The sequence below is a fragment of the Bombina bombina genome, chromosome 2 (assembly GCF_027579735.1).
Source record: "Bombina bombina isolate aBomBom1 chromosome 2, aBomBom1.pri, whole genome shotgun sequence".
In the NCBI taxonomy this organism is placed as follows: Eukaryota; Metazoa; Chordata; class Amphibia; order Anura; family Bombinatoridae; genus Bombina; species Bombina bombina.
The window spans coordinates 1,242,475,752-1,242,490,364 of NC_069500.1; the positions used below are offsets into that span (position 1 = coordinate 1,242,475,752).

General features: G+C 42.9%; 1 protein-coding gene across 7 annotated transcripts in view; it reads left to right on the plus strand.

The window, feature by feature from the left end:
- APBB2 (amyloid beta precursor protein binding family B member 2) overlaps nucleotides 1-14,613 on the plus strand; it is a 919,850-nt gene that overhangs the window by 138,145 nt on the left and 767,092 nt on the right. For all 7 annotated transcript variants that reach the window (XM_053704021.1, XM_053704024.1, XM_053704022.1 and 4 more), the window contains exon 2: nucleotides 1,035-1,138. The gene's annotated coding sequence lies outside the window, so the exon portion shown is untranslated. The remainder of the gene's footprint in view (nucleotides 1-1,034; nucleotides 1,139-14,613) is intronic.

A 14,613-nucleotide genomic window follows, 5' to 3' on the forward strand; every position in this document is an offset into this window, starting at 1 on the left:
GTAGTTAAGAGCTTTATAAACCGGCGTTAGCCAGAAAGCTCTTAACTCCTGCTATTTTCAGGCGGCTGGAATCTTGTCGTTAGAGCTCTAACGCTCACTGCAGAAACGACTCTAAATACCAGCGTTAGAAAGATCCCATTGAAAAGATAGGCTACGCAAATGGCGTAGGGGGATCTGCGGTATGGAAAAGTCGCGGCTGAAAAGTGAGCGTTAGACCCTTTAATCACTGACTCCAAATACCAGCGGGCGCCCAAAACCAGCGTTAGGAGCCTCTAACGCTGGTTTTGACGGCTACCGCCGAACTCTAAATCTAGGCCTAGGTATGCAGATACAATTTGCAATTGACATGCATCCCATATCTCCTAAAAATGGGGAAAACCATGCAGGGTGTTTCACTGAATATGTATACCTAAGTACTATACTCTAATCACTGAGCTATTGTTTTCCCCTAACTCCCTAACTGCCTACAGCCAGACAATCACTAACTGATATACCTGACACACTGAAGCTAAATTATATGAGAGGTGCTGAGAAACTGTTGTTTTATTTGTAAAATAAGAAGAACAGTAAAAGAGATACACACAACTGCCTAAAACTCTCCAGCTTTGTCTGTCTCCCACTTCTTCCGGTAAGACTGTGCAGCTCCTTACTGATCAGACCCCTGGATGTTCTGGGAAACAAATAACCTTACTTCTTGGACTTTATCTGTTGGTCAACACCTGTCCCTTTACTCCTGCATAGCTAGGCCTCACATGAGAGGCTTCTTTATATCCTGTAATTATTGCAAATGTTATTCTCTTTGTATTTCAAGTATTATAATAAAAACGAATCAAATTAATTAATAATACTAATGATAAAAATAGTTGAAGTGTCTGATCTTTTTTTAAATGTGTTTCTTTAATACTGTGGGGTTCCAATATGGTGTTGCCTAATGGTTATTCCAACCTGCAGGGCATATTTGTATGGTTAGTTTGGGAGCTGATGTATACATTTAAATGAGAGATAAGGCTAAGGTGATATATCTTTTCTTTCAGGAGTACTAGGCTGATGATTTCCATCCTTCAATTATAGCAACTTCCAAGCAGCGCAGGAGCTGAGATGAGCTAATTCTCAGTTTGAGAATAATAACTGCATTAAGGTAAGATCATGTTGTAAGCTTTGCTTTCTGGGGGTTTAGAAAGCTCTGTATTTTTTCCATCTGTACCATCTGCTTGTAGCTGAAAAGCAGACTAATATTCTTAGGCAAGGTTCCAGCTTACCCAGTCAATGACATTGATAAATAGATCAGTATTGCAGTTGCTTTTGGGTCAATCAGCTGTGAATTACTGTGAATTCTAATAATATCATATGTTAACACTACAAAATAACCAGGATGGGTTGTAGACTTTGGATAAATCCCTGTTTCTAGTATCACTAAAAAGAAATACCATTTCATAAGCAAAATCCTGATGATATGTACTGTAGTCCCGGTGCTGTGCTGCACAGGAAGCGTTGGTTACAACAGTTGGCTCCTTAGTGAGACTGGACATAAATACATTCTTTTTTGGCTTATTGGACTCGCTATCTACTGTTCAAGTCAGACATATATACATATATACTCACACAGAAATACATACAGCTGTATATGTGTATATATATATTATATAAGATTTAGCCAGTTTTAATCAATGAATTGGTTATTAGCAGAATATCAGATGACAAAAACAGTTTATTTTCATTCCTAATGAGACGCAAACATTGAAATTAAATCTTTAAGGGTTCATATAGAGCAGCGTTAAGAGACTTTTCAGTTTTACTTCTATTATAAAATTGTTCTCTCTGTATCTTTACTGTAAAACATACCTAGGTAGGCTCAAGATCAGCAACTCAGCTGGTGATTGGTGGCTACACACATATGCCTCTTTCTATTGTCTCACCAACCAAATGTGTTCAGCTAGCTCCCAAAAGTCTTGCTGATCTGGAGTTAACTTTAATTATGTGTTTAACCCATTTGCAGGGGTAACACATATAGTTATGTGCAAGCAGTAGTAAACCAGTAATATACAAAAAAATTAGAACATTTTCTTTTTTCACGTTTATGTCACTTTAACCTTTATCTTGACAAGATACTGCAAAGTACTGATCCTTTTCTTGCTTTCATGTACTAAATTACTCATACTTTATTATTCTTTTCAATTAAATATGTTTGTACTATCTAGAAACTTGAACAGCAAGAGCTGAAAAAATATTTATCAAAAATAAAATGAGTAACTGCTGTTTTTTTTATTTTATTTTTTATTTAATTAACTTTCTTCATAGCTTTTGTACATTTTTAGTTCTGACGCACAATTGAATTCCTGGAACTTTTTAAAAATAGTTATTGGGGAATGAATTCCTTTTTTTCTTTCATTGATTAAAAAGTATTAAAAGAACATGGCATATTGTATTGCTACAGGTAGGAAAAATGAGACATTTACAGATAATTTGTGCATTGCAAGTACAATCTTGTATTGCAGCTGTAATATAACCTATATCACTATAATATTTAGGGGTATGTTTCTTGTATTCAATGCCAAAAGCGCTGCTTATTTTAAAATGGGTTTAAAGGGACATTGTACACTATATTTCTCCAACATAGGTGTGTCCGGTCCACGGCGTCATCCTTACTTGTGGGATATTCTCTTCCCCAACAGGAAATGGCAAAGAGCCCAGCAAAGCTGGTCACATGATCCCTCCTAGGCTCCGCCTACCCCAGTCATTCTCTTTGCCGTTGTACAGGCAACATCTCCACGGAGATGGCTTAGAGTTTTTTAGTGTTTAACTGTAGTTTTTATTATTCAATCAAGAGTTTGTTATTTTAAAATAGTGCTGGTATGTACTATTTACTCAGAAACAGAAAAGAGATGAAGATTTCTGTTTGTATGAGGAAAATGATTTTAGCACCGTAACTAAAATCCATGGCTGTTCCACACAGGACTGTTGAGAGCAATTAACTTCAGTTGGGGGAACAGTGTGCAGTCTCTTGCTGCTTGAGGTATGACACATTCTAACAAGACGATGTAATGCTGGAAGCTGTCATTTTTCCCTATGGGATCCGGTAAGCCATGTTTATTACGATGGTAAATAAGGGCTTCACAAGGGCTTATTAAGATTGTAGACTTTTCTGGGCTAAATCGATTCAGTTTTAAAACATATTTAGCTTTGAGGAATCATTTTATCTGGGTTTATTGATATTATAATATCGGCAGGCACTGTATTAGACACCTTATTTCTCTGGGGCTTTCCCAAAGCATAAGCAGAGTCTCATTTTCGCGCCGGTGTGGCGCACTTGTTTTTGAGAGGCATGGCATGCAGTCGCATGTGAGAGGAGCTCTGATACTTAGAAAAGACTTTCTGAAGGCGTCATTTGGTATCGTATTCCCCTTTGGGCTTGGTTGGGTCTCAGCAAAGCAGATACCAGGGACTGTAAAGGGGTTAAAGTGTTAAAACGGCTCCGGTTATTTTAAGGGTTAAAGCTTCCAAATTTGGTGTGCAATACTTTTAAGGCTTTAAGACACTGTGGTGAAAATTTGGTGAATTTTGTACAATTCCTTCATGTTTTTTCGCAATTGCAGTAATAAAGTGTGTTCAGTTTAAAATTTAAAGTGACAGTAACGGTTTTATTTTAAAACGTTTTTTGTACTTTATTATCAAGTTTATGCCTGTTTAACATGTCTGAACTACCAGATAGACTGTGTTCTGAATGTGGGGAAGCCAGAATTCCTGTTCATTTAAATAAATGTGATTTATGTGATAATGACAATGATGCCCAAGATGATTCCTCAAGTGAGGGGAGTAAGCATGGTACTGCATCATTCCCTCCTTCGTCTACACGAGTCTTGCCCACTCAGGAGGCCCCTAGTACATCTAGCGCGCCAATACTGCTTACTATGCAACAATTAACGGCTGTAATGGATAATTCTGTCAAAAACATTTTAGCCAAAATGAACCCTTGTCAGCGTAAGCGTGGCTGCTCTGTTTTAGTTACTGAAGAGCATGACGACGCTGATATTAATATCTCTGAAGGGCCCCTAACCCAATCTGAGGGGGCCAGGGAGGTTTTGTCTGAGGGAGAAATTACTGATTCAGGGAACATTTCTCAACAGGCTGAACCTGATGTAATTGCATTTAAATTTAAGTTGGAACATCTCCGCATTCTGCTTAAGGAGGTATTATCCACTCTGGATGATTGTGAAAAGTTGGTCATCCCAGAGAAACTATGTAAAATGGACAAGTTCCTAGAGGTGCCGGAGCTCCCAGAAGCTTTTCCTATACCCAAGCGGGTGGCGGACATTGTTAATAAAGAATGGGAAAGGCCCGGTATTCCTTTCGTCCCTCCCCCCATATTTAAAAAATTGTTTCCTATGGTCGACCCCAGAAAGGACTTATGGCAGACAGTCCCCAAGGTCGAGGGAGCGGTTTCTACTTTAAACAAACGCACCACTATACCCATAGAGGATAGTTGTGCTTTCAAAGATCCTATGGATAAAAAATTAGAAGGTTTGCTTAAAAAGATGTTTGTTCAGCAGGGTTACCTTCTACAACCAATTTCATGCATTGTCCCTGTCACTACAGCCGCATGTTTCTGGTTTGATGAACTGATAAAGGCGCTCGATAGTGATTCTCCTCCTTATGAGGAGATTATGGACAGAATCAATGCTCTCAAATTGGCTAATTCTTTCACCCTAGACGCCACTTTGCAATTGGCTAGGTTAGCGGCTAAGAATTCTGGGTTTGCTATTGTGGCGCGCAGAGCGCTTTGGTTGAAATCTTGGTCGGCTGACGCGTCTTCCAAGAACAAGCTACTAAACATTCCTTTCAAGGGGAAAACGCTTTTTGGCCCTGACTTGAAAGAGATTATCTCGGATATCACTGGGGGTAAGGGCCACGCCCTTCCTCAGGATCGGCCTTTCAAGGCGAAAAATAGACCCAATTTTCGTCCCTTTCGTAAAAACGGACCAGCCCAAAGTGCTACGTCCTCTAAGCAAGAGGGTAATACTTCTCAAGCCAAGCCAGCTTGGAGACCAATGCAAGGCTGGAACAAGGGAAAGCAGGCCAAGAAGCCTGCCACTGCTACCAAGACAGCATGAAATATTGGCCCCCGATCCGGGACCGGATCTGGTGGGGGGCAGACTCTCTCTCTTCGCTCAGGCTTGGGCAAGAGATGTTCTGGATCCTTGGGCGCTAGAAATAGTCTCCCAGGGTTATCTTCTGGAATTCAAGGGACTTCCCCCAAGGGGGAGGTTCCACAGGTCTCAGTTGTCTTCAGACCACATAAAAAGACAGGCGTTCTTACATTGTGTAGAAGACCTGTTAAAAATGGGAGTGATTCATCCTGTTCCACTAAGAGAACAAGGGATGGGGTTCTACTCCAATCTGTTCATAGTTCCCAAAAAAGAGGGAACGTTCAGACCAATCTTAGATCTCAAGATCTTAAACAAGTTTCTCAAGGTTCCATCTTTCAAGATGGAAACCATTCGAACTATTCTTCCTTCCATCCAGGAGGGTCAATTCATGACCACGGTGGATTTAAAGGATGCGTATCTACATATTCCTATCCACAAGGAACATCATCGGTTCCTAAGGTTTGCATTCCTGGACAAACATTACCAGTTCGTGGCGCTTCCTTTCGGATTAGCCACTGCTCCAAGGATTTTCACAAAGGTACTAGGCTCCCTTCTAGCGGTGCTAAGACCAAGGGGCATTGCAGTAGTACCTTACCTGGACGACATTCTGATTCAAGCGTCGTCCCTTCCTCAAGCAAAGGCTCACACGGACATTGTCCTGGCCTTTCTCAGATCTCACGGCTGGAAAGTGAACGTGGAAAAGAGTTCTCTATCCCCGTCAACAAGGGTTCCCTTCTTGGGAACAATTATAGGCTCTTTGGAAATGAGGATCTTTCTAACAGAGGCCAGAAAAACAAAACTTCTAGACTCTTGTCGGATACTTCATTCCGTTCCTCTTCCTTCCATAGCTCAGTGCATGGAAGTGATCGGGTTGATGGTAGCGGCGATGGACATAGTTCCTTTTGCGCGCATTCATCTAAGACCATTACAACTGTGCATGCTCAGTCAGTGGAATGGGGACTATACAGACTTGTCTCCGAAGATACAAGTAAATCAGAGGACCAGAGACTCACTCCGTTGGTGGCTGTCCCTGGACAATCTGTCTCAAGGGATGACGTTCCGCAGACCAGAGTGGGTCATTGTCACGACCGACGCCAGTCTGATGGGCTGGGGCGCGGTCTGGGGATCCCTGAAAGCTCAGGGTCTTTGGTCTCGGGAAGAATCTCTTCTACCGATAAATATTCTGGAACTGAGAGCGATATTCAATGCTCTCAAGGCCTGGCCTCGGCTAGCGAGGACCAAGTTCATACGGTTTCAATCAGACAACATGACAACTGTTGCGTACATCAACCATCAGGGGGGAACAAGGAGTTCCCTAGCGATGGAAGAAGTGACCAAAATCATTCTATGGGCGGAGTCTCACTCCTGCCACCTGTCTGCTATCCACATCCCAGGAGTGGAAAATTGGGAAGCGGATTTTCTGAGTCGTCAGACATTGCATCCGGGGGAGTGGGAACTCCATCCGGAAATCTTTGCCCAAGTCACTCACCGGTGGGGCATTCCAGACATGGATCTGATGGCCTCTCGTCAGAACTTCAAAGTTCCTTGCTACGGGGCCAGATCCAGGGATCCCAAGGCGGCTCTAGTGGATGCACTAGTAGCACCTTGGACCTTCAAACTAGCTTATGTGTTCCCGCCATTTCCTCTCATCCCCAGGCTGGTAGCCAGGATCAATCAGGAGAGGGCGTCGGTGATCTTGATAGCTCCTGCGTGGCCACGCAGGACTTGGTATGCAGATCTGGTGAATATGTCATCGGCTCCACCTTGGAAGCTACCTTTGAGACGAGACCTTCTTGTTCAGGGTCCGTTCGAACATCCGAATCTGGTTTCACTCCAGCTGACTGCTTGGAGATTGAACGCTTGATTTTATCGAAGCGAGGATTATCAGATTCTGTTATCGATACTCTTGTTCAGGCCAGAAAGCCTGTAACTAGAAAGATTTACCACAAAATTTGGAAAAAATATATCTGTTGGTGTGAATCTAAAGGATTCCCTTGGGACAAGGTTAAGATTCCTAGGATTCTATCCTTCCTTCAAGAAGGATTGGAAAAAGGATTATCTGCTAGTTCCCTGAAGGGACAGATTTCTGCCTTGTCGGTATTACTTCACAAAAAGCTGGCAGCTGTGCCAGATGTTCAAGCCTTTGTTCAGGCTCTGGTTAGAATCAAGCCTGTTTACAAACCTTTGACTCCTCCTTGGAGTCTCAATTTAGTTCTTTCAGTTCTTCAGGGGGTTCCGTTTGAACCCTTACATTCCGTTGATATTAAGTTATTATCTTGGAAAGTTTTGTTTTTAGTTGCGATTTCTTCTGCTAGAAGAGTCTCAGAATTATCTGCTCTGCAGTGTTCTCCTCCTTATCTGGTGTTCCATGCAGATAAGGTGGTTTTACGTACTAAACCTGGTTTTCTTCCAAAAGTTGTTTCTAACAAAAACATTAACCAGGAGATTATCGTACCTTCTCTGTGTCCAAAACCAGTTTCAAAGAAGGAACGTTTGTTGCACAATTTGGATGTTGTTCGCGCTCTAAAATTCTATTTAGATGCTACAAAGGATTTTAGACAAACATCTTCCTTGTTTGTTGTTTATTCAGGTAAAAGGAGAGGTCAAAAAGCAACTTCTACCTCTCTCTCTTTTTGGATTAAAAGCATCATCAGATTGGCTTACGAGACTGCCGGACGGCAGCCTCCCGAAAGAATCACAGCTCATTCCACTAGGGCTGTGGCTTCCACATGGGCCTTCAAGAACGAGGCTTCTGTTGATCAGATATGTAGGGCAGCGACTTGGTCTTCACTGCACACTTTTACCAAATTTTACAAGTTTGATACTTTTGCTTCTTCTGAGGCTATTTTTGGGAGAAAGGTTTTGCAAGCCGTGGTGCCTTCCATTTAGGTGACCTGATTTGCTCCCTCCCTTCATCCGTGTCCTAAAGCTTTGGTATTGGTTCCCACAAGTAAGGATGACGCCGTGGACCGGACACACCTATGTTGGAGAAAACAGAATTTATGTTTACCTGATAAATTGCTTTCTCCAACGGTGTGTCCGGTCCACGGCCCGCCCTGGTTTTTTAATCAGGTCTGATAATTTATTTTCTTTAACTACAGTCACCACGGTACCATATGGTTTCTCCTATGCAAATATTCCTCCTTAACGTCGGTCGAATGACTGGGGTAGGCGGAGCCTAGGAGGGATCATGTGACCAGCTTTGCTGGGCTCTTTGCCATTTCCTGTTGGGGAAGAGAATATCCCACAAGTAAGGATGACGCCGTGGACCGGACACACCGTTGGAGAAAGCAATTTATCAGGTAAACATAAATTCTGTTTTTCTTTGCATAAATGTGTTGTAGATGATCCATTTACATTATATAGTCCATCTGGGGGTGTTTTTTGTAAAAATGTATAGTTTTGCTTATTTTTAAATAACATTGTGCTGATTTTCAGGCTCCTAACCAAGCCCCAACGTTTTAGATGTATACTAATGTATACAGACTTCACATTGCTTATGTTTGTATAATGGGTCTATTCATAAGCAGGGGAGGGGCTGCTTTCAGCCCATTTCAGTGGGTGCTCCAGACTAATCTCATCAACAGTGCTAAATTGGGAGTTTTTGTAAAGGTTTTATGCTGGATTTTCATATCAGTATCTGTGCATATTATTCTTTATAGCAGTGTCTTTTACATGCATTTAAATTAAAATTGGTGTATACCGTCCTTTTTAAATAACCAAACTACACAGATTGCTGTTTACTGAGATTTTATATTTTGTTTCTGCCGTATTCTATGTGCAAATGCATTTCCTAAAACCTTTTAGTGTAATGTTTGTAGTATCGTTTATAAGCTCTTTGACGGCCGTTTGTGTGCTGCTGATACTTTCTTTGGTGATAAATAGTATTTTAGAAAATGCAGATTCCCAAAAATGTTGTTATAAAGGCAATATTTTATCAGACCTAAGCACTGCTGAGAGACAGTTACAGAAATTGAGAGCTGTTTCTTAAATGTATAAAATGTGGGTGTTTAGACAGAATGGTTGTATTTATATTGCTTATGCTGGAAGTGCATTTATTTTGTGCACAGATGGCCAATCTATTTTTGTTTATATCTACTTGTTGCAGGGATCTGTTTTGCATTAGTCATTTTAGTATTGGTGCTGTTGAGGGAAGTATATAACGTTTCTGCAGAACTGCAGTAAAAATGGTTGTTAGACTTACAGTACATTTTGCTTTTTCACTGCTACTGTTACATATCAATGTGAATAAAATAGATTTATATCTAAAGGTAAACAGCACATAACAATGATTTTTATCCCTGTTATGAAAATAGCACTGTTCACAAAAAAATTACATTTTGAGCTGAAAGGTTTATTCTGCCTCGCATCTTAGGTCTTAGTGAAACTTTGTTGCGGACACAAAATAAATAATGATAAAGAAGCAGGACAGATGCATCTTTGTGGTATAGTTCAAAATATGTCCCAGTGCTCGCTTGACTACGTTTCACATAAACCTGTTCAGCCACTGGTTTTGTTCTCATCATGCACAAATTTCAAGGCACATCAGTTATAAGCAAAACAAGACAACAGCTCTTTATTTTCTTCCTAATGGGAAAGAGTCCACAGCCGCATTCATTACAAGTTTTTTTCTTATTTTTTCTATTTGTTATACTTTTCTTTAATGTTAATATGTCTCTTATGGAGGGTGCTACCCTTCGACATGGGACAGGAGTTTTAAGTAGTCCTGTTAGCCTCTCGTGGAGGGTCTGGGCGAAAGTTAGAGTCTGGAGATGCAGTGGGAGCTTCCCCTGCGACACCATCCCAACTCGTTATAACAGCTCCTTTCAGCACTTGGTGTTGTCGAACTTCTCTTCGCTGCCTACTGTCTTCTCTCGAGTCCATGACGGAGGCGCTGCTACTATTCGTCACACTTGAAGGGCCGTGTTCCTGTTCCACGGCGTAGATTCCGGTAAGATTGTTTAATTTTATTACATTGTCTGTAATGTGATTTATTATGACAGTATAGTATGGGCCTCGCTGAGGCACCTTCAGTACAGATCTTGGAATCAAGGGATTGGTGAACGGGGAAGGGGTCTCTTATCATGTTTCTTATGTGATTCAACCTGCATTGGGTATGTGTGTACAGTCTCTGAGGCTGAGACATGAAGCATTACTCTCTGCGGTGCATAGTGGCTTTTTTCTGGGCTTGTGATTGCACGGCCTAGGACTAAAAACCTTCGGGTTATGAGTATATGCCTTTTGGTTTAGACTTGCTCCGGTGGCACACTTTTTGGATTTCGTGGAGCATCTGCTGACCGTGCGTGTTTACGCTTGGGCAGGGTTTCTTCCCCTTCCTAATTCCTGACCGAGTGGCGACGGAGGAAAGAGTCTGCTCTGCTGAGATCTGGTCATAGGAGTTGGTGAGTGCCCCAGCCATTGTGTGTCAGGTGCCAGTCGATTTTTTTCCAATATTGTGCGTTTATATTAGTCCTAGCCATGGAGGATTCTGATGCCGGGACTATTGTCTTATCAGATTATGAGTTGTCCTCGGACGAGGATTGTCATTTGGCCCCGTTGTCGCAAGTCTACCACTCTTGTCTCTTGTGCCTGCATGGTTTACCGGGTTCCTCGGGTTTGGGGGACCTTGGGTTTGCTGAGCCATCGGCTTCCGGGAGCTCTGTTCCTCAGGAGGCGCCTTCCCAATCGCACACTCCTTTTCCTTTCGCAGGTGACCCTGACTTTGATGTCTCCTCCGCACAGGGTGGATTGTTTCCCCCGGAGATGGCGGGACATTTTCATTTTAATATTTTATTGGCTTTGATTTGTCTGCAAGATCCCGAGGTTTCCATGCAGTTATGTGCCTGCCTGCCTATCCCAGGTGTTCAGACCTTGAATGGCACTATAATATTCCCCCCGGGGGTGATTGTTTCCCCTTGTTGTTCTTTTTGTTATAGGATTGTGCGGCTGCGTGTCCTACTACGACGTCTTTTTGACCTATTGGGGGATCCTTTCCTTTATCGTCCCGGGAATTCTCAGTTCTCGCACGGTTCTTTGGTATAGATTAATGGGGATAATCTTATCTCCGGTTGGTCTATTATAGCCTGTTTTTCTTAGGGTTTCCAGTCTCTGTTTGGCAGGTCCTGCAGAGACATAGTTCCTTCTGGGCGGATGCCTTCGGGTGCGCTTGTTTATTTTATCCGAGTCGGATTTATTTACTTATTTACAGTGTGTGCACTGTTAATTGTTAGTGATGCATGTTGCGCCTGGCTGGTCCGGCGGGACCTACTTTTTTCACTTGTTTTTGTTGTTTGTTTTTATAAACTACACTTTTCCTAACGACCTTCGGGTCTGGATGTAAGGAGCGCTTGGACTGGCCGTGTCAGTCTGCTCCAGATACATGGGCCGGTGGAGTCCCACCGCGTCTCTTCTCATCGCCGGCCTGAGGGGTGCGGTCCTTGCTGCTGTGTGTGGTTCTGGCCTTTTTGGGCTGCCCCTGGTGGTTCTCCTAGAGACTAGGTGCCGTTGGGTGGCTAGTATAGGTCTGGTCCGGCTGAGGTGGCTAATTGCTCCTACCTCTGCTTCTGGGAGCTTTTGATGCTCTGATGGGATCTTGGAGGTTGCAACTCACCCTGGTTTCTCCGGTGTTACCACTGGTGTTTCGGGGGCATGTGGCCCTGGGTCCTGACTAGTGGAATCTGACCCCTTCTTCTCGGATCTCATCATAGGTTGGGGAGGGGAGTCTAGGGTTCTGTCAGTCCAAGTTCTGGCTTTCTCTCCTTCAATCCGTGTTGTCCCCTTGGGGTTGGGTCAGGGTGGGTTGCATTGTTCTCCTTGGGGAGTTTGGAATTGTTGGCAGATTGGGTACCTGTGGACAGGCTTCTGGGCCTTTTTTTCTTAGGTTTTTTTTTGCCCTATTGTCCTTATTAGGTCTAGGATTTGACTCTAGACTGTTTGCCCTTTCCCTTTTTCTTTCTTGTCTCCGCATTTGCGGACCTTTCCTCGGCACATGGTGGTTTCACGTTAGTTGCTTTGCTGCTGGTGTTGTGGGGGCTTGAGAAGCTGTCTCTCATAGATCTTATTCCTTTTTTGTTGGGCTCTGGATGGTCTGTCTTGACTTTTCTCCTATGGCCTGTGGTAGACGGGGGTTCTTTTTTGGTCTGCCCCCACTCTGCCCTTCGGGGCGTTTGGTGCCTGTGCATTCATCGGTAGATGATTTAGGTGTCTTGGGGACACGTCCTCTCTGTCTTTTCATATGGGGGATTCTGGTTCCCCTAAAAAGAAGGGTCACGTTGGTCCTTAGTGTTTTTTTCGGAGAATCCATTCTGTTAGCTTGGATGCTTGACTTGGATCTAGCCATCTTATGGTACTTTAAGATCTAGGTTCGATTCCATCTGGTTTACATACATTTATGTTGCGTTGTGGGCTTGCTCTTTGGGATTCTGTGTTCTCCGGTTTGTGGGAATTATTCCTGGGTTCTGGTCACTTTTTCTTCAATGCATGCCTGGTTGTTTTTTCTCCCTCCCTTTGTGTGGGGGTGGTCCTTATTGTTAGCTGTAAGAGCCTGATGGTTAGCTACCTTGGGGTTGCAGTTTGACTCCGCTGATACTATTGCACCTTGGTTGCTAGCAAACCTTTAAGGATCCGAAAGAGGAGTTTCTTTGCTCCTTCTGAACGAGTGGGATCCTTAGGGATTCCTCGGTTGTTGAGAGGATTGGTTCTCGGATGAGTTTTGGCTGCTCTGCGGCCTATAGTGGTGTTGTGTTGGTCTACACTGTCTAGGTTGCGAAGCAGCTTGATGTTTTATGTTCCTTCAGGTAGCGGCTGTGCTTCCTCTCTCACGCTTTTAGCATGGTTGTCTTTTTCTCGATTGTTCTTCGGCTGCGGAAGTTTTTTCTAGCTTGTGAGGCACCCTCAGTCTATTGTGGACTGGGTGTGGGTCTTGACTGTGGTAAGGGATTTCCCTCTGCGATCCTGATCGGTGGTGACGCTCGTCCACGCTGTGTAGCGGTTTCTGCGTTGGCCGGTCCTTGGGATCCTTTGTTTCTCTCTGGTCATTTCCTGTTTTCTGCTGCTGTCTTTTTCTACCCTGACATATGTTCAGGTGAGCCTAGCGAGCGGATCTTGGTTGTCTTCTTGAAGGCCTGAGTTGGTCTTTCTGTCCTGTCTGGTTTTCCCTCTGGGAATTGTTAGTTGGGTTCCCCTTGTCGGTTTAAGGGGCTGTGACTGGGTTTTTGCCCCTGAGAGTGGGGTCTTCAAGGCCTGTATCTCGTTTGCATCTACTCGTGGTAACTGTCCAGGTCCTTTGGACTGTTGGTCGTTTTGCGTCCACAGGGTCGTTTTTTGTTTTTCTTTCAATGATGTTGTTCCCGGGTTTTTGGATGAAACAAGACTTTGTTTTCTGGGAATATGTTTTTTTGGTGGGTGCCTTCAATGGTCCGACTCTTACCCTCCCGTCTTGGCATTCTGTGTCCACTTTGGCTTGGGTATAAATTACCCATTAGTAATGAATGCGGCTGTGGAATTCCCATTAGGAAGAAAAACATAAATTATGCTTACCTGATAATATCCTTTGAGTCCATAGCCCCCCGCACGTTTTTGAGGCGTTGTTGTTTTTTTTCATCTTCTGGCACCTTTTCACCTTGATGCTTCTTCCACTGTTCATTGTTCCTCGGCTGAATGAATGGGGGATAGGGGAATTGGGAGGAGTATTTAAGCCTTTGGCTGGTGGGTCTTTGCCTCCTCCTGGTGGCCAGGTTCTTATTTCCCATAAGTAATGAATGCGGCTGTGAACTCTTTGCCATGGAAGAAAAGGAAATGATCAGGTAAGTATAATTTATGTTTTTACTGTTTAAAGCGACTTTAAAAACTTCTTGCTTTTAGACAGGACAAAGAGCAAATTCTGTAATCTAGGCTTATTTTGATATGCTGTAAATTGCTAAGGGCTGACAAAAAAAAAAAAGTTCAGAAGTATAAGCCTAATGCAGCTGTTGTAGTTTCAGTTAAATTAAATTCAGATACTTTTGGAATTTGTAGAATAATAATTTTGTATATGTGCTGTAATTCCTTATAATGTGACGACTATTATAGGCTGTAGTCAAGTCACATGAACAAATACCGTCCCAGTAAAGGCAGTACTTGAGTAACTGTAAAAAGTAGAAGGTAAAGATGTACATACTGACGTGTATTCTAGGTGCACTGTCCGCTGTTAGCTGCCTAACGTGTGGCAGGCTGTCACAAGCTTGACTCTTGTAATAAGTTGTAACAATGATGCGCTGTAAGTTACTTTTTAATACAGTTATCAAATTTAAATTCCCTGTGCTTCAAAAGTAAATTTTTCTGTGAGCTAACGGTTTGAATTGTTCTCCAATCAGCGCTCTAGCTACAACAAAAGTGCCATATGGGGAGAGTGCTGATTGGAGAAAGATTCAAATTGTTTTCTCAGAAAAAATGTACTTTTGAAGTGGGTGGCAGAGCGCAGGGAATTTGA